The sequence below is a fragment of the Tursiops truncatus genome, chromosome X (assembly GCF_011762595.2).
Source record: "Tursiops truncatus isolate mTurTru1 chromosome X, mTurTru1.mat.Y, whole genome shotgun sequence".
Taxonomy (NCBI): domain Eukaryota; kingdom Metazoa; phylum Chordata; class Mammalia; order Artiodactyla; family Delphinidae; genus Tursiops; species Tursiops truncatus.
Genome location: NC_047055.1, coordinates 34,578,033 through 34,599,281, shown reverse-complemented (window position 1 = coordinate 34,599,281; position 21,249 = coordinate 34,578,033). Strand labels below are relative to the sequence as shown.

Below are 21,249 nucleotides of genomic sequence, written 5' to 3'. Positions count from 1 at the left end.
ACACAAAAATAAACTCCAAATGGATTAAAGACTTAAATGTAAGACCAGACACTATAAAACTCTTAGAGGAAAACATAGGAAAAACACTCTTTGACATAAACCACAGCAAGATCTTTTTTACCCACCTCCCAGAGTAACAGAAATAAAAACAAAAATAAACAAATGGGACTTAAAAGCTTTTGCACAGCAAAGGAAACTATAAACAAGACAAAAAGACAACCCTCAAAATGGGAGAAAATATTTGCAAATGAAACAACAGCCAAAGATTAATCTCCAAAATATACAAACAGCTCATGGAGTCAATATCAAAAAAACAAACAACCCAGTTAAAAAGTGGGCAGAAGACTTGAATAGACATTTCATCAAGGAAGATATACAGATGGCCAAGAGGCACATGAAAAGATGCTCAACATCACTAATTATTACAGAAATGCAAATCAAAACTACAATGAGGCATCACCTCACACCAGTCAGAATGGCCATTATCAAAGAATCTAGAAACAATAAATGCTTGAAAGGGTGTGGTGAAAAGGGAACCCCTCTTGCACTGTTGATGGGAATGTAAATTGATACAACCACTATGGAAAACAGTATGGAGGTTCCTTAAAAAACTACAAATAGAACTACCATATGACCCAGCAATCCCACTGCTGGGCATATACCCTGAGAAAACCATAATTCAAAAAGAGACATGTACCACAATGTTCATTGCAGCACTATTTACAATAGCCAGGACATGGAAACAATGTAAGTGTCCACTGACAGATGAATGGATAAAGAAGATGTGGCACATATATACAGTGGAATATTACTCAGCCATAAAAAGAAATGAAATTGAGTTATTTGTAGTGAGGTGAATGGACCTAAAATCTGTCATACAGAGTGAAGTAAGTCAGAAAGAGAAAAACAAATACTGCATGCTAACGCATATGCAAATCCAAAAAAAATGGTACTGATGAACCTAGTTGCAGGACAGGAATAAAGACACAGACATAGAGAATGGACTTGAGGACATGGGGTGGGAGGGGGAAGCTGGGGCCAAGTGAGAGTAGCATTGATATGTATACACTACTGAATGTAAAATAGCTAGGTAGAGGGAAGCAGCCGCATAGCACAGGGAGATCAACTCGGTGCTTTGCGATGACCTAGAAGGGTGGGATAGGGAGGATGGGAGGGAGGCTCAAGAGGGATGGGATATGGGAACATATGTATGCATGTGGATGATTCACTTTGTTGTACAACAGAAACTAACACAGTATTGTGAAGCAGTTATACTCCAATAAAGATCTATTTAAAAAAAGGAAAAAAAGAAGAAAGGCACATGATGGGTAACTCTGTACCTTAACAATTAAGTTTAAATCCATAACTACTCTTTTCTCATTTTCAGCAGTAGCTTCTGAGTAATAGCTCTTTTCCACTGTATTTGTAATACATAAATCCCCTTTTTTCATAGTAGTCAGGAAATCTTTTGTGAAATGTTTTGAAATGCTTTATGTAAGTGTCATTGTTTGTTAGTGTAAAATTGTCATCGTATACACTACCCACTAAGACTTGGAGGAAATTACACAATCAATAGAGATCTTTGCATATAGTCCGGGAGGGGAAATTTTCCCCCTCTACCCCTCTTGAGTTCTTGTGGTGGGACAAATAATAAAATTAACATAAGGCAGAGTAACAGGAGAAAGAGAAACAAATTTCAATTCATGTACATGAAGGTCTCATAGAAATGGACCTAAGAAGTGGCTAAATCAGGCAGCCTTTTATACTTTTTAGACACAGAAACAATAAATTTGTGAGGAATTGACAAGACAAAGAAACTTAGATTTTGGGTGCTCAAATAGTGAAGAATCTAAACAGAATCTGGGTTTGGGGTAATAAATTTAAAGAAGTAACCAGATTTGTTTATATAGGCTTCTCAGTCTGAATTCCCTATCTCTGATGATAAGGGTAGCTTTCTACCCCCAGATGCAGGGAATGCACCTTTCACATGAGAGATTTATTTCCTGCTTTCAGGGAGACAGAAAGGACAGTCAGTGTCCCTCTTGAGTTGGTCGTTTAAGTAACTTTAATTCAAAATAATCAATATGTTATTGAAGCACATTTTGGGGCAGCCTATCTTGGGCTCCCAAGATACATAAGGAAGGGATAAAACTGAATAAAATTAAAGAAATAGTAGGGACCATATGGGAAGTAAAAAATAGAAGCCTGGTAATATTCCTGTAAGTTTTAAAGTTAGTAGTGCCTTTGGACTTACAGAATGAGCAGAATTAGGGCAAATAGACCATTTCACCTGAACTGGGCCAAAAGAACAGAGGACCACAGAAAGACAGGTGAAAGAAACTGTTTATTGACAATCTACCATGTACCAGGTACCATGCTAGATACTTCATATAACTTCATACCATTTAATTCTTACAACACCACCCTGAAATAGATTGATCCACATTTTACAGATTAAAAAACCAAGCTTCAGAGCACTTAGGGTCACACAGCTGATTAAGTGACAATAGTCAAATCTTGGTAATGCCTCCCTCTCCCCAGATTAATTTCCTAATATAATGTCATTCCTGGAAATAACACTCTGACTCAAGAAACTCATAATCTGATGTGGGAAAGACAAACAAGTATGACAAAATCAGCAAAGAGCTAACTAAAAAGATTGAGTTCAGGGAATTCCCTGGTGGTCCAGTGGTTAGGCCTCCACACTTCCACTGCAGAGGTCACAGGTTCGATCCCTGGTCAGGGAACTGAGATCCTGCAAGCCGTGCTGTGCAGCCAAAAATAAATAAATTAATTAATTAAATAAAAAGACTGAGTTCAAACATGGCTTAGTAGTAGAACCATAGTATTCACAGGAAGAGACTCCAGATTCCACATACCATAAAGTTTAGCCATTTAAAGTGTACAATTCAATGTTTTTTGGTATATTTAGAGAGTTGTGCAACCATCAACACAATCTAATTTCGGAACATGTTTGTCCTCCCCCAGAGAAACCCTGTACCCATTGGCAGTCACTCCCCATTTCCCCCAACTCCTTATCCCAGCCCTAGGCAACCACTAATCTACTTTATGTCTCTATGGATTTGCCTGTTCTGGACATTTCATATAGAATAATACAATATGTGGTCCTTTGTGACTGACTTCTTACACTTAGCATAATGTTTTCAAGGTTCACCCATGTTGTAGTATGTATCAACGCTTCATTCCTTTTTTGCCAAATAATATTCCACCTCCTCCTTACTTTTTGCTTGCTAACAGAGCCCTGGTTTCGATCAAGTATAAGACAGGCTTATATCCCAACGTAGGTCATATCACAGATGATTAATCTTAATTAATCCAAGCTGGATTTTTCAAAATCAGGTTGTGATCCATTAGCGAGTCATAAAATCAGATCAGTAGGTCACAATCAACATGTCTCATTGTGGTAAAAAGCACATAACATAGTGGCTACATCAATTTACAATCCCACCAACAGTGTACAACTGTTCCTTTTTCTCCACATACTCACCATTTGTTTTTTGTGTTCTTTTTGATGATAGCCTTTCTGACAGGTGTGAGGTGATATCTCATTGTGGGTTTGATTTGCATTTCCCTGATGATTAGATATGTTGAGCATCTTTTTCATGTGCCTGTTGCCACCTGCATTTCCTCTTTGGAAAAATGTCTTTTCAGCTCTTCTGCCCATTTTTTAATCAGGTTGTTTGTTCTTTTGATGTTGAGTTGTATGAGCTGTTTATATGTGCTGGATACTAATCCCTTATTGGTCATATCATTTGCAAATGTTTTCTCCCATTCAGTAGGTTGTCTCTTCATTTTGTTGATGGGTTCCTTGGCTGTGCAAAAGCTTTTAAGTTTAATTAGGTCCCATTTGCTTATTTTTGCTTTTATTTCCTTTACTTTAGGAGACAGATCCAAAAAAATATTGCTGCGATTTATGTCAAAGAGTGTTCTGCCTATGTTTCCCTCTAGGAGTTTCATAGTACCCAGTCATACATTTAGGTCTTTAATCCATTTGGAGTTTACTTTTGTATATGCTGTTAAAGAATGTTCTATTTTAATTATTTACATGTAGCTGTCCAGTTTTCCCAGCACCACTTACTGAAGAAACTGTCTTTTCTCCATTGTATATTCTTGCCTCCTTTTCATAGTTAACTGACCATGAGTGTGTGGGTTTATTTCTGGGCTCTCTGTTCTGTTCCATTGATCTATAAGTCTGTTTTTGTGCCAGTACCACACTGTTTTGATTACTGTAGCTTTGCAGTATAGTCTGAAGTCAGGGAGTGTGATTCCTCCAGGTCTGTTCTTCTGTCTCAAGATTGTTTTGGATATTTGGGGTCTTTTATGTTTCCATATAAGTCTTAAAATTATTTGTTCTAGTGGAAAACAGTGTGGAGGTTTCTCAAAAACCTAAAAATAGAACTACCATATGACCCAGCAATTCCACTCCTGGGTATATATCTGGAAAAGAAAAAAACATTAATTTGAAAAGATACATGCACCCCAATGCTCATAACAGCATTATTTACAATTGCCAAGATATGGAAGCAACCTAAATGTGCATCAACAGATGAATGGATAAAGAAGATGTGGTATACACATACACACACACACACACACACACACACACACACACACACATGAACACACACACACGAACACACACATACACACACAATGGAATACCACTCAGCCATAAAGAAAAACAAAATTTTGCCATTTGCAGAAACATGGCTGGACTTGGAGGGCATCTTGCTAAGTGAAATAAGTCAGACAGAGAAAGACAAATACTATATGATATCACTTATATGTGGAATGTGAAAAATACAACAAACTAGTGAATATAACAAGAAGCAGACACACATATAGAGAACAAACTACTGGTTACTAGTGGGAGGGGCAATGTAAGGGTGGGGAGTGGGAGATACAACCTATTGGGTACAAGATAGGCTCAAGGATGCATTGTACCACATGGGGAGTGCAGACAATATTTTGTAATAACTGTAAATGGAAAGTAATCTTTTAAAATTGTATAAAAACATTAAAATTTTTTAAAAAATTAAATAAAAAGTGTTGCTATAAAAAACATGTAACAGGGCTTCCCTGGTGGCACAGTGGTTGAGAGTCCACCTGCCGATGCAGGGGACACGGGTTCGTGCCCCGGTCTGGGAAGATCCCACATGCCGCGGAATGGCTGGGCCCGTGAGCCATGGCCGCTGAGCCTGCGCGTCCGGAGCCTGTGCTCCGCAACAGGAGAGGCCACAACAGTGAGAGGCCCATGTACCCCAAACAAACAAACAAACAAAAAACCCACATAACAATATTTACTGTCTTAACCATTTTTAAGTAAACAGTGCACTAGTATTAACTATGTGCATATTGTTGTGCAACAGATCTCTAGAACTTTTTCATCTTGCCAAACCAAAACTCTACACCTATTAAACAACTCCCCATTTCCCCAACCCACCCAGTCTCTGGTAACCACCATTGTACTTTCTGTTTCCATGAACTTGACTACTGTAGATACCTTATATCACAGAGGAATCATGCAGTTTTTGTCTTTTTGTGACTGGTTTGTTTTACTGAGCATAATGTTCTCAAGGTTCATCTGTGTTGCAGTATGTGACAAGAGTTTCTTCTTTTTTAAGGCTGAATAATATACCATTGTATGTATATACTGCTTTTTTTTAATCCATCCATCCTTTGATGGACATTTAGGCTGCTTTCATTTCTGACTATTGTGAATAATGCAATGATCATAGCTGTACAATCAATATCATTTTGAGATCCAATTTTCAATTCTTTTGGATATATACCCAGAAGTGGAATTGCTGGATCATGTGGTAATTTTGTTTTATTTTTTTGAGGAACTTCCATACTGTTTTCCGTAGTGGCTGCACCATTTTACATTCCTACCAACAGAGCAGAAGGGTTCCAATTTTTCCACATCCTCACCAACACTTGTTATTTTCTGTTTATTTTTATTTTTGATAACAGCCATCTTTAGGGGTATGAGATAATATCTCATTGTGGTTTTGATTTGTATTTCCCTGATGATTAGTGAAGTTGTGCATCTTTTCATATGTTTGTTGTCCATTTGTATATCTTCTTTGGAGAGATGTTTATTCAAATCCTTTGCTCATTTAAAAAATTGGGTTATTTGTTGTTGTTCTTGTTATTGAGTTGTGGGAGTTCTTTATATACCTTAGATATTAACCCCTTATTAGATACATGGCTTGCAAATATTTTCTCCAATTGATAGGTTGCCTTTTCACTCTCTTGATTGTTTCCCTTGCTGCACAGATGTTCTAAAATTTTACTTAGGCCCATTTGTCTATTTTGTTTTTGCTTCCTGTGTTTTTGGTGTTATATCCAAGAAATTACTGCCAAGTCCAATGTCATGAAAATTTCCACTATGTTTTCTTATACGAGTTTTATAGTTTCAGGTCTCACATTTAGGTCTTTAATCCTTTTTGCGTTAATTTTTGTATATGGTGTAAGGTAAGGATCCAACGTCATTCTTTTGCAGTTTTCCCAGCACCATTTGTTGAAGAGACTATTCTTTTCCCACTGTGTATTTTGGCACCCTTATCATAGTTCATTTGACCATATATGTGAGGGTGAGCACTCTATTCTGTTCTATTGGTTGATATTTCTGTCTTTATGCCAGTACCATACTGCTTTGATTACTGTAGCTTTGTAATATGTTTCAAAAGCAGAAAGTGTGAGGCCTTCAGCTTTTGTTTTTCTTTCTCAAGATTATTTTGGCTATTTGGGGTCCTTTGAGATTCTGTACGAATTTTAGGATGTCTATACAGAAAGCCAAAACTGAGTCAAAACAATTAATTGAGGACTACCACGTGCTAAGCGTCATTGAATGCAATTATAAAACACCTATGACAGTCTTTACCCTAAAAGTAATCTTAATCTCTTTGGCACAACCAAATGGACTTGATTTTTAATCACTGTATTCCCAGTGTGTGCAACAGTTTCTAGCACTAGTAGGTGCTCAATAATTATTTGTCAAATTAAACAAATATAATAAAGCTATTTAATACACAATTCAAATAACAGTAAGACCATAGGTGTGTGGGTTTATCTCTGGGCTTTCTATCCTGTTTCATTGATCTATATTTCTGTTTTTGTGCCAGTACCATACTGTCTTGATTATTGTAGCTTTGTAGTATAGTCTGAAGTCAGGGAGACTAATTCCTCCAGCCCCAGTTTTCTTTCTCAAGATTGCTTTGGCTATTCGGGGTCTTTTGTGTTTCCATACAAATTTTAAGATTTTTTGTTCTAGCTCTGTACAAAATGCCATTGTGCTAAGCTTCATCTGAACTATATGTTATAGTCTAAATCTTTTCCAGACTTTAGACCATTATTTTATCAAATGTTCTTTTTGCTTTTCTTCATCATGAATGTCTTCTGACTTATTTCCCTGTTAGAAGTGTGGTTAACAGCATGTACATTGGAACCTGTCTGCCTGAGTTCATAATCTCAGATCCACGGGTTATTAGCCATGACTCTGGTCAAGAGTCTTAACCTCTCTGACACTCAGTTTCTTCATCTGTAAAATAGGGATATTAATAGTTTTGAGGATTAAGAAAAATGATATTTGTTGTATATAAGTATTTGCTGCTATTATTTTTAGTATTATTATTAACACCAGTTAATTCTCTATTAAGAGAAAGACGAAAATACACATTATTAAAAATGTGTATTAGAGGTTGACAGGTAGTAGTTTTAAGAATATCCAGTAATGGGAAAGGTAGGAGTCTTTTTATAATTCCATTTTATTTCCCTTTGTTCCCAATTGTAGCTACCTAAGTGGCAGGTGGCCGAAGCACAAGTACTCACTACTAACTTCTCATTAAGCTGCCTTAAACTGTAATTGAAGTTACCTTACTCTTCATTTTGAAAGACTTGACCTGTAAGGCACCTGAAATGGTATTGTCTATAGAATAATCACCATTAGTTGGTGTTGCAATAAACTATTTTAACTTTTTTAAATCTTGAGAAGCTTACAAAACAGAAATGAAAGCCACTGGAACTTCGTGAGAGGTAGTTTAAAGCTTCTTCAGAGTTTCCCAGAGCATTCTGCATAAGAGCATGAACTGTGCAGAGAATTTCAAGTTTTGATCTACCATAACCTAACCCCAACCCTATATGATAAGGTCATGGAGTTAAAAACAAAGTGTAGGTAATCCATTCTGACATGATACTCATTTTCAATAAAATACTATTTGGTTGTAGCCTGTTCCTTTAAGACTCACCCCTGTTGGTGGGAGCAACCAAAACATTCATAAAAGGGGGTTGAAACTACACTCCCACTTCTTCAAGATGCATTCCTGAACTACCCTATTCCCCACACATCAAACTCCATTCCAGATAGTTCTGCTGTCTGATGCTCATCTTGATATTTGTAGCCTCTTACTAACTCTAGTTCCTCTCATTTCTTTGGTTCCTTGGTGTTACTGTTTCTTTAGCATCTGGCCCACTTTGTCTCCTGGACCCCTGTTCTCCACCTCTCTCCCGCTTCAAGTTGCTCAGAATAATTAGCCAGTATCTAACCTTTCTGGCTAGACCTCAGGATCCTTTCTCATTAACTGACTGCCACCATCAGTCCCGGTAAGTACAGCCAAGCACTCTTGGGAACTGCCCTTTTGTATGGCTCTGGTCTCAAGAGGAGTCAACACCAGATAATTATCATTTGGGGGAAGGTAAACTATCACCCACCAGCAATGTTTCTTATCACTCTGTTATTCATCTGTTTTCCACACAAACTCTCTCCCATATGCAGCCTCTTTACTTACTATCTTTATGAGCCTTTTAGTTGTATGGAGAAATCATTTCATAGACATTCACTCATACACAATGGAAAGCATAAACGTGTGCACATGTGTGAATTTGTGTATGTATATACTAGCTGCATGGAAGAGGGGCAGCTACCTGGTCAGAAATGTGGGTCCCTTGGGAAAGAAGAGGGAAATGGAGGCTGAGTAGGCAACCAATTAATATCTATGACAGCAAATGAATGTGGACAAGTTATGAAATAAATCTCATTCATAATGGATAACACTGTATTTTCAGGTGAGTTTAGGACTATATATGATGCAAGTTAAATATAATATGTTGCCCTGTGGGTGTGAAGTCCTCAATTTTTAGGTATAAAAATGCAGAGTACAAGGTGTCAAACAGGCAAGTTTTCAGTCTGCAGCCATAAAATTTCCTCCAAGATTCAACCCAGTGGGAAGAACAGGAAAGGAGATGAATTCCAGTGTAGACCTTAAAAACTGTACTGAAAAGAGGAATTATAATGTAAGAATTGTGGTATAGTCAGTAAAGATTACTCTCAATAAACATCAGTGCCAAGCACACAATAGGCTCTGAGTAAAACGCTTATTGAATTGATTCAAACAATATAATTTGCAATAGACAGACCTGGATTTCTATCTACTTCACTAAGTAAATAGTGAACATAGATCATTAGGATTCATTAAGTAAATAGAGAACACAGTTACATCTTTTCTAGTGTAACAATTAAAAATTTACATTTGCCTGGTAGTTACAGAAAGTGGAAAACAGTGGCTCAAACAAATTGGGGGTTTATTTTTTCTCATGAAGAAGTCCAGAGGTGGGCAGCCCAGGACTGGCATGGCTCACCACCATCCTTAGGGTATGGCTGTATTGTCAGCTCACCCACCACTTTAAGAAACATCCTCAGAAGTTGTAACCAACAGTTTCTCCTTCATACCTTTGACCAGAAGTGTGAAATACAGTCATGCCTATCTTCCAGGAAGGTTGGGAAATGCTTCCCAAAAGTTGGGGCTCCGTTAGTTAAAAAAGAAAAAAGACAGGGAAATGGATATTGGGTACAGAACTTGTATTCTCTGCTCTAGTACACTCCTCTAACTTCCAAACATCTATGCACACCCTTCTTCCCACTAGTGTGAGGAAACACACTCACCCTCCTCGCAAGAGAGGCAGAATTCCCATCTAATTACTAGATCCAGTAACAAACTCAGAATTTGGGGTGATGTGAAGTCCTCTTCATGAGGTTTGAATGTGGCAGAGGATACCAAAGCAAAAATTTCCATCAGAAAAAGGAGAACGCAAAACTCTAAATCCTAACAATTATTGTCATTCTAAACAGGAATAGTGAAGTAGAAAAAAAGCGGCAGGAGAATAAATTCCTTGGTTAGCTCATCTGGCAGCCCTTGAAATCTTTGAAATTGTCTGGGAGGATTTCCGTTGTCCATTGCCCTCCATTTTCCCTGATCCTGTTTCTCATAGTTCTTCCTTTTCCATTATCCTCCTGGTTACATCTGAGCTGGGCTTTGTAGAGGATGTCCTTTCTGGAAGTCACATAGCTTTGGACAGCTTGCTTCTTGTTGGTGCAGGTTCAGGACCTTGGGGATTGTTGTGGGGTTTAACAGGCACAGACTGTTCCAGTCAGGTTTGGGATATTTTTTGGCAATATATTCCTCAAAACTTAGTAGATTTCTAGCATATTTATTTCTAATCAATCTATATGTGAATAACCTTGGCCAAGGACCTTTTCTAGACTAGCTCTACTCAAAGTTCCAGACTGTGACAAGGTACGGTGCTCACAACAGAATGTAAATTAACACAGTGCTGCCTTCACTGAGAAAGTCTTGACATAAAAAAGTCAGCTGAACGAAACAGTGATCTTAGGGTCAAAGCTGACTTACATTCTGCTTGAAGTTCCTTATCTCCTCTCAGACCAGTACCAAAAATTCGTTAACTGACAGCTAGTCAGTGGACCACACTTGGAGTACCACTGGTCTAAAACTTTTTAAGCCTGAGAATTTGGGGCTTTGAGTTGCTTATCTTTGCACTCTATCCACTTTCCTCTTCTCCTTTAACTTAACGGCCTCTACCTTCAGGACATGTGAAACAGTAAGCTCTGTTGAGAAGAAAACACTATTAATTTGATCATTTGTCCAGCAGAGCATCAATCTTATTTACTGCTATGGCTGCAGCTTTGTTCTCACCACTGTCGATGCCTTCCTTTGGAGTACAGAAGCCTTTAGCTTTTTCTATCCTGCAAGGCTCCAAATTACAGGAATCTCAGTAAACTTAAATTGCAGGCCAAAGGCTAAAAGCACCCCTCTTAGGACATTTATTTTTCTTTCCATTTCTGCAGCCTGAGTGCATCACTTTCTTACGGAGCTTTTCTTAAAAACCACAAGAAGGAGCCAGTACATGGCAACCTCCGAAATTTCCTACCATTTTTCTTAATCCTACAGCCTTGGTTGACATTTGGTTTATACTCCAAGGAATAGCAAGCAAAAGCTTGACCACAGTCACAAGCCTTCCAGATTGAAATGGGTGCATTTTTAATATTTATTTCCCCATTGTCTCAATTCAGCCAATAACACATTTTAGATACTGTTACTTGCAGCACCATTCTGATACCTATTACTGTATAGGTAAGGATTCTTAGAAATAGATAAATGATTTCATTCTAGCTCGTTTAATAATTAAACTCAACTGAGTTTATTAAAGGATATTAGATGATCCTCAGAATCACTGTGAGACCTGAAGGAACAAACTGTAGACTACATTTCTAGAAACAACTCCCTACACCTAACTATAGAACTGGCTTATTAAGGGAGCTGCTATTAACCCAAGCCCCAAAACTCTGCTGCTTTTTCCATAATTTTGAGACAGCTGCCTCCCTGGCTGATCCCAGAAGATAGAAATTCCTTTGCCAGTGTATCTGCTTTCTCTTTCTCCTTTACTTCGACAACATCAAATCTATAGAGAAGACAATCTATATTAACTCTTCAGCCCACAACAATCTGGACAGGTCTGTACAGCCAAATTTTTCTGAAAAATCTGAATGAAGAGAAAGCTTTGATTTTGCCTGAGTTAGAATGCAGATAAAAATAGAAATTTGCTCGATTTATCAGTACATAACTTGATGTTTATATTTAAGAACAAAGTAAGATTCCCCCATAAATGTTATGCTTAAAGCATACAAAGTGTCATTGGGGAAATATGCAAGGAATCCTTTCCTTCTGTCTTGGCCCAAGTTTTCTGGTCTTTAAGAACAAACTTCAGTGAATATATCTGGCTACAAAAAGTACATCACAATGGTAACCAGACTTACTGTGGTGATCATTTTGAAATGTACGGAAATATCGAATCACTACGTTGTGTGACAGGAACTAACATAGTGTTGTAGGTCAATTATACTTCAAAAACAAACAAACAAATAAACTCATAGAAAAATAGATGAGATTTGCAGTTACCAGAGGCAGGGGGGAAGGGGGAGCGGGAATTGGATGAAGACAGTCAAAAAGTACAAACTTCCAGATATAAGATAAATAAGTACTACGGATGTAATGTACAACATTATAAATATAATTAATACTGTTGTATGTTATATATGAAAGTTATTAACAGAGTAAATTCTAAGAGTTCTTATTACAAGGAAAAAAATTTTTTTCTGTTTGTTTAATTTTGTATCTATATGAGATGATGGATGTTCACTAAACTTACTGTGGTCATCATTTCATGATGTATGTAAGTCAAATCATTATGCTGCACACCTTAAACTTACACAGTGCTGTGTGGCAATAATATCTCAATAAAACTGGAAGGAAAAATAAAAATCAAAAAGAGAAAAAGTATTGATAAATTCCTAAGTATGTATTACATCAACTATCTTCCAACCTCATATTTTCTGGATTTTAAACATGTGTAATTCATTCAGATAAACTTTACATATATGGGAAAACATAAATCTAAATTTGAGACCACTTACCCTCACCTTTCCAAAGTACCATATTTCAGGGCTCCCAGAAACAAACTGCTCATAAATATTCCCTGCCTAAGAAATTAGGAAGCCCCCCTTTGTAAGCTACTGAATACCACAAAGGCTGTGTGATTGGTTTCTTCTGCATTGTAACCACGACTAGCACAATACAATAATTGAATATGATGATCAGTCATGAACTCTGTAGCCTAGATAATTAGCCCGAAGTAGAATCATGACTAAAATGCTAAACTTTAAACTTTGAGAATGTTAGAATCAATAAGTTAAAAAGTCAAAGATAAACATGCATATTGAGCCCTATTAATCTGATATTCATTTATTTAATAAGGCATATTTTCTTGAATTACCATTTGTTGTCACAACTCTTTTCTTTGCTAGTAGAAAACCTTGTCATGGAATAGCTTCCCTTCACCTCAGAGAAAAAGTTATAACCTTCCCACACCAAGAGGGCCTACATAAAATGACTGAATGGAAAAGGAGATTGGTATATGTCAAAATAACTTCATAAATGAGTGGGGGATTTGCATTGACATCACGTATGTATATTCTGATAAGAACCCTAATTTTAAGCTTTCAGGATTAGGAATGTTTTGCTCAATTTAACTGCATTAATATCATCATCAACACATGGAATATTCAAGCTTAAAATTCTTTAAGGCCTGTGGTTCTATGTTTAAAGTTTCCTAATTTACTGATTCTTCTATATGTTCAGCTATTCCAAGGAAGAAGAAAAAAATTAGTTTGTCTTGTGATTAATAGATCATTTTAAAATAAGATTTTTATTACTGAAGATGCCAATTAAGGATGGTGAAGATAGTAACACTTTTTTTGTTCAATGAGGTTTTTTGAAATGGCTTTATTGAAGAAAAATGACATAAAATAAACTGTACGTCTTTAAAGCATACAATTGGTTAAATGTTGATATATGTACACACATGTGAAATCATCCCCTCAATCAGGATGATGAACATATCCATCACCCCCAACATTTTCTCCTGCCCCGTGGTAATCCCTCTCTCCTACACCTCTCTACTCTCCCCTTTCTCAAGCAACTACTGAACTGCTTTCTGTCAATATAGATTCGTCGGTATCTTATTAAGATTTGTATAAATGGAATCATGAGTATGTGCTCTTTTGGGGCTGGCTTCTTTCACTTAGCAAAATTATTCTGAGATTCATTCATGTTGTTGTATCAATAGTTCAATTTTATTAATGGGTAGTGTTCCATGGTGTGGACATATACCGATTTGTTTATCCATTCACCTGCTGATGAATATCTAGGTTGTTGCCACTTTTTTGGCTACTACACATAAAGTTGTTATAAACATTCAGGTACAAATCTTTGTAGGGACACATGCTTTATTTTTTCTTGGGTAAATACCTAGAGATGGAAGAGCTGGATCATATGGCGTCTGTGAATTTGACTTTTAAAGGAACTGCCAAACTCATTTCCAAAGTGGCTGTACCATTTTACATTTCACCATCAGGGTTATGAGAATTTCAGTTCCTTCACATCCTTGCCAATACATGTCATTTTTAATAGGTACATAGTGGTATTCATTATGGTTTTAATTTGCAATACCTTTAATGACTACTGACATTGACCATCTTTTCATGTGATTATTTGTGATCCATGTATCTTCTTTGGTGAAATGTCTGCTCAAATCCTTTGCTTTTTTTATTGGGTTGTTTGTTTATTAAGTTTTGAGTGTTCTTTTTGTATCCTGGATATAAGTCTCTTATGAGAAATATGCTATGCAAATATTTTCTTGTCATTTCAGTCTCCTAACAGTCTCTTTTGAAGAGCAAAAGTTTTTTATTTTCCATGAAGTCTTTTATCCCTTTTTTCTGGGTTGTGCTTTTGGTGTTGTATCTAAGAGACTGTTCCTTAACCAAAGGTCACAGAAATTTTCTCCTATGTTTTCTTCTAGAGCTTTATACTTTTAGGCTTACATTTAGATCCATGATCCATTTTGAGTTAAATTTTGTGTATGGTGTGAAGTTTAGATTGAAGTTTTTGGTTTTTGGTGTGTTTTTGGTTTTGGTTTGTTTGTTCGTTTTGCATATGGATAAACCACTTGTCTCAGCAGCATTTATTTTTTAAAAATCCTTTCTCCACAGAATTGCTTTTGTACTTTTGTCAAAAATCAATTGTTCATATATGTGGGTTTATTTTTGGACTGTCTATTCTGTTCCACTGATCTGTTTGTCTAGCTTGACGCCAATACCACATTGTCCTGATTACTGTAGCTTTACAATAAGACTTGAAATCAGATAGTGTTAGTCCCCAACTTTGTTCTTTTTCAGAGCGATTTTGTCTATTCTAGGTCCTTTGCATTTTTAAATGCATTTTAGAATCAACTTGTCAATTTCTTCAGAAAAGCAAAGTGGGATTGTAATTAAGATTGCATTGAATCAATCTATAGAGCAATTTTGGGAGAACTGACCTCTTAACAATATTGAGTCTTCCAAGCCATGCACAAGGTCTATTAATTAAACGTCTTTTAATTTATCTCAGCAGTGTTTTGTAGTTTTCAGTGTTGCACATTTTTTGTCAGCTTTATCCCTAAGTATTTATCCCTAAGTACTATCATTAAGTGTTTTTGATCCCTAAGTGCTATCACAAATGGCATTGCTCTTTAAATTTCAATTCTTGATTGTTCATTGCTAATATATAAAATTACAGTTGCTTTTTGAATATTGATGTTGTAGCCTGCAACCTGATAAACTCATGCTTTCTTGTGGATTCCATCAGATTTTCTACATAGACTTTCATGTTGTCTACGAATAAAGACAGTTTTACTTTTTTCTTTCCAAAATGGATGCCTTTTCTTTCTTCCTTACTCCCTCCCTCCCTCTCTCTTTCCCCTTCCTTCCTTCCTTCCTTCCTTCCTTCCTTCCCTCCCTCCCTCCCTCCTTCCTTCCTTCTTTTTTGCCTGATTGCACTGGCCAGAACCTCTAGTACAATGTTGAAAAGAAGTGATGAGAATGAACACTTTTGTCTTATTCTTCTTGATCTTAGGGGGAAACCATTTAGTTCTTCACCATTAAATATGATGCTACCTATATGTTTTTCATAGTTGCTCTTCATCTGGTTGAGAAAGTTTCCTTTGATTCCTGTTTTGCTGAGAGTTTTAATAGGGAATGTATCTTGAATTGTGCCAAATGACTTTTCTGAATCTACTGAAATCATAATATGTTTGAGTGTGTGTTAAATTGTTAGTATGATGCCTTACATTGCTTCCTTTTGAATGTTAAATCAACTCTGTATTCCTGAGATAAGCCCAACATTGTTGTGATGTATTACCCTTTTTATATATTGCTGGATTCAATTTGCTGAAGTTTTGTTTAAAATTTTTGCCTCCAGGTTCGTGAGGGATATTGGTCAGTAGTTTCCTTTTTTTGTAATGTCTTTGTCTGGTTTTGGTATCAGAGTAATGCTGGCCTCATAGAATGAATTGGGAAGAAGTCCCTCTCCTCCATTTTTTGGAAGACTTTTTGTAGAATTCATATTATTTCTTCCTTAAATGTTTGATGCGACTAACCAGTAATCACACTTTTTTTCATATTAAAAAATTTAAATAAACAAATATGAGAAACAAACAAAAACCTCTTTGAAAAAATTTGGTTAAGGTTTAAATATAGCTATAACTTTTCTAAAATTTGTCCTTTAGGATCACTAGTTTTCACTGTGTTTAATCGGATAGAATGAAATTCCTGCCCACCTCTATAAATTTTTAACAGCTGTATTGAGATATTATATATATATATACACACATATATAATTTATTTATATAGCATAAAATTCACCCATTTAAATTATACAATTCAGTGTTCTTTAATTTATTCAGAGAGCTGTACAATCATCACCATAATCTAATTTTAGAACATTTTCATCACTCCCAGAAGAAACCCTGTACCCGTTAGCAGTCACTCCGCATTTACCTCTCCCCAGTTCCTGGCAACCACTAATCTACTTTCTATCTCTATGGATTTGCCTATCTGGACATTTCACATAAATGAATAAGTGGAATTATATACACGGCTTTTTGTGGCTGGCTTCTTTCATTTAGCATGCTGTTTTCAAGATTCATCCATGTTGTAACATGTATCAGTACTACATTATTTTTTATTGCCTAATAATATTCTATTGTAAGGACTGTATACATTTTAAGGAAAACACTTTCAACTTATATTAGATATACCAATGCTATAAAAAGAGCTAAATTTTTCAGTAAAAAGAAATCAGCAGTTTCCAGTAAAGACAGTGGGTTCACAAGTATACTAGGAGCCTAATCACATTAACAATGGTGAATAAAATCTATATTTTTGATTAACAATATAGCAGAAATTATAGTGATGGTTGTGCAACTTTGTGGATATAACAAAAGCCACTGAATTGCAAATTTACATTGGAGAATTGTATGACATATGGAGTATATCTCAATAAAGCTTTTTTTTTTTTAATATAACAGATAAAATTCTGTTCATCAGAAAGAGAAAGGAAAGAAATAGCAATGAGCAGAAAGCCAAAGCCACAGGCTTATGTGAACTGCTCTTAGGTATTCTACTGCACATAATGTACTCTTTAGGAATTATATTAACCATATTTGATGTAGAGAGAGTCATAAGAACTAAGACTATAAAATATCCTTAAATAATAACAAAAAACAACTTATTTATTTGTTCATCCTAACTTTCTTATACTTAGTAAATATTATCTTACAGTCCACTCTGTACCAGGCACTATTCTAGGAACCAGGGATCAGCGGTGGGCATGGATGATCATGGTATATGAAAAACATAGAAACAAATATGATATGAAATCCTCCAAAATATTAATGGTGTGGCTTTCTGTGGTTTCTAAATTTTCTAAAATGAACATGTATTCCTTTTATTATCATAAAGAAATAAAAAGAATAATATACATATTTTTTCCAGAGATTCTTATTATCTTTATTTGATCAGAGGAGTTTGAGCTGTTATTCAAAACATGTAGCTGTCATACGCAAGTTTTCACATTATTCCTGTGGGTTTTTTTTCTAATTTGTTTGCTTTCTTGTTTATCTATTTATCTGTATCCATTTATTTATCCACAGAGGAGGCAATTCTCCTTAGAGGAGAGGGGAAGTGTATTAGTTTTCTATTACTGGGTACAAAATTCCACAAACTTAGCAGCTTTAAGAAAACACCCATTTATTTCCATCAGTCAGGAGGCTGGACTTAGATTAGGTGGTTTCTCTCATCATCATCTCACTAGACTGAACTCAAGGTGTTGGCCAAGGCTAAGATCTTATCTGAGGCTCTAAACTCTCTTCCAAGATCATGTGGTGGTAGAAGACTTCATTTCCTTGCAACTGTTGAGCTCATGGTAGCTGTCTTCAAGGCCAACAGGAGCATGTCTCCTAGTGCTTCTTATTTCTTTTAGGGGCTAACCTGATTAGGTCAGGCCTACCCAGCATAATTTCCATTCTGATTAACTCAAAAGCAACATCTGCAAAATCCCTTTGCTATCTTATTCACAGAGCCTGTCCACAATCAAGGGGAGGTAATTATATAGGGTATGTACAGCAGAGGGTGAGAATCTTGGGGGCCATATTAGAACTCCACTCACCACAAAAGGGTTTTTCTTTAAGGGATTATAAGAAGCACTCCTAGTTATCAATTCACTCACAGGAAGAACTGGAACATGTACTGTAAATTAACCACACACAGAAAATTAACACTGTGACTATGAACTACAATAGCTATGTATAAGACTATGTTTCTACTGTATAGCACATGGAACTATATTCAATATCCTGTAATAAACCATAATGGAAAGGAATATGAAAAAGAATATATATATGTGTGTGTGTGTGTGTGTGTGTGTGTGTGTGTGTGTGTGTAAGTGAATCACTTTGCTGCATAGCAGAAATTAACACAACATTGTAAATCAACTATATTTCAATAAAATAAATTTTTAAAAAATAAAATAAAAGACTATGTTTGAAGACAGGAAATCTTATATCAACTTAATGAAATTAACCATTTCTTGTGTATATAGATTCTATTGTCAGGAAAAATTATGAAAGATCAAAATGGACAAAAACATATTAGTGGGTGTCCTGCTGAATTTACCCATCAAGGTTATCTCCACTTTACACTGTCTTCGAATTATCGTATAATTCAAAGTTTTAGATAACTGAAAACACTGCAAACGATTTTTCCATATGCAGAGGAAAAAGAACTGATTTCCCTCTCCTTGTGGAAAATGCCAGTTTTGAATCTATTTGTAAATTCATTTCATAAGCTATTTCTGTTCTTTGAATTTGTCTCGAACCAATAACATCTTTCTGGCTCTTTCATTAGTTAGAGTTAAATAAAATCTTTGACATATGTTCATTTTATATGTAAATGACAGTCATGATTTTACCTTTGAAAAAGTATCCTTTAACACTATCTATCTTTTAAATTCCAAAGAATTTTTTAAAATGCTAGTAGACTCAGTTTGGGCAATGATATTATTTGGCCATAGCATAGGATTTCTGTGCATGTCATCAGCCAATTTTTGCAATGTTGATTATCTGTTTAGTGACAAGTACTTTGCTACTTCCTTGCTTGATACATTTAAAAACTGCCTACTCCTTTTTAAAATCTTTGAATCATGTATGCTTGAAGTGAAGTCATGTTTGTGAAGTAATGACTGCATTAAAGCAGTCATCTAAGGCAGGCTTTCAAGAAATCAAAGTATTTGGTCCCCTAACTAAGATTCTGTACCCTTACTTCCTAACATCAGGATAATGGCAAGAAAATGTTAATTCTCCTTCACAGTTCATTATTTAAAATATGCTTCCGTAATCAGTCTCTAAGAGAAGTCTTTTCTGATTCCATAATTCCACCTACCAGTTTGGGTGTGGGGAATCTGGCTGTTTAAATACAAGCACGTTATTTTTTTTTTTTCAGACTGAAAGCTGAATTTCCAAAAGAAATAAATCAAATGCAGCTTTTTGAAAATTGGACCTATTATGCTAAGCTGATGTATCCTCACAGAGGAAGGAAGCAAAGCACTTGGAACTAATAGAATTGGCTGAACACTGGAGTTTTTAAAAGCCTTGGCCCATTTCCTGGCTGACCTCTTCCATAGCACAATGTAGCAGTAAATTGGAGTGGCATCTGAGGAATACAGACTCACACACCCTGACATATACTAGTCACAATCATAACGTTTTACATAGTATTTGTTATGATGCTATTTAGCTTGAAATGTGTAGAACATGCACTCACAAATAAAATTTAATATTGGATTATTTGTCCAAAATTGACTGGGGTAATATAAAGTAACTATGTTCCCTAGAAACACTAGTATTGCCTAATTTATGAACATTAACATTACCCAGCAGAATCAGACAAAGCAGCCTTGAGAAAATTTAAGCTGACAGAAACGCCATATTGTTGAACACCATCTTATTGGGACTAAGAAAACAAAAAATTCACCCAATCATCCCTTTATCCTAGGTAGTTGTTATATGGGGTTTTTTGTTTTGTTTTCTTTCTTCATTAGTACCTTACAATCTGAAAACTGGAACATAATTATCTCTTAGATTTTATCAATTTTCAAAGAAGTCTAGCAGTTCTTTGAAAATAGTCACTTATCCAGTCACCAACAGAAATTATTACGATGCATACACCTTTATCATTGTTAAGGGAAGGTGGCTGATAAAGTCCTGGATTATATTCACAAAGATGGTTTGGTATCCTATAGATAGAAATGCTTATGTATACAGATATTAAATCATGGCCATATCTCCTGAATGGAGTAATAAGTTAGCGACTGAGGTCACAAAAATCATTATACCATGATTTCTGCCCTGGAGAAGTTTACAGTCTAGCAAGGAAGACAGATATATAACAAATTAATTACAATAAAAAATACATAATGCAGACAAATACAACGTGCTATGGACAAGTGCAAAGAAAGAAGTGATTATGATGAAACAAAGAAAGGGATAATGAAAGTAGAAGAAGAGAGTCACAGGAGGTGACTTTTGAAGAGGATCAAAGAATTACCAAGCAGAGAAGATGGAAGGGGCATTATCATCAGAAAGAACAAGTTTAGTAAAATGTACACCAACTTTTACGTTACAAAAAATGTACATTTCCTTTCCTTGGCGTTACAAAAAGTCTACATTTTATGTGGCACCCTGACATAAAGTGATGAATTTGGTTTCCCACTTCAGCAGGTCTGTAAGCAAGATGCTTCTACGTCTTGAATATAGGATTAAATAGGTATGTATTCCAAACGAGGACGAGCCATAGCCATTTTAGTATTTCAAAATGATGTTAACGTTAATATAGCAAGTGTTGATTTTAGAAAAAATTTATTCCCAAGATAACAACCATATTGCAAATTTCTCCAGTATTTCAAAAGGGCATCAAGTGAGATTTTACAAAAAGATGACTTTATT

The 21,249-nt window shown here is 35.8% G+C and overlaps 1 protein-coding gene across 1 annotated transcript in view; it reads right to left on the bottom strand.

Moving 5' to 3' along the window:
* Positions 1-21,249, bottom strand: part of DCX (doublecortin) — a 342,948-nt gene that overhangs the window by 296,608 nt on the left and 25,091 nt on the right. The window contains exon 3 of the mRNA XM_033849507.2: positions 3,509-4,458. The gene's annotated coding sequence lies outside the window, so the exon portion shown is untranslated. The remainder of the gene's footprint in view (positions 1-3,508; positions 4,459-21,249) is intronic.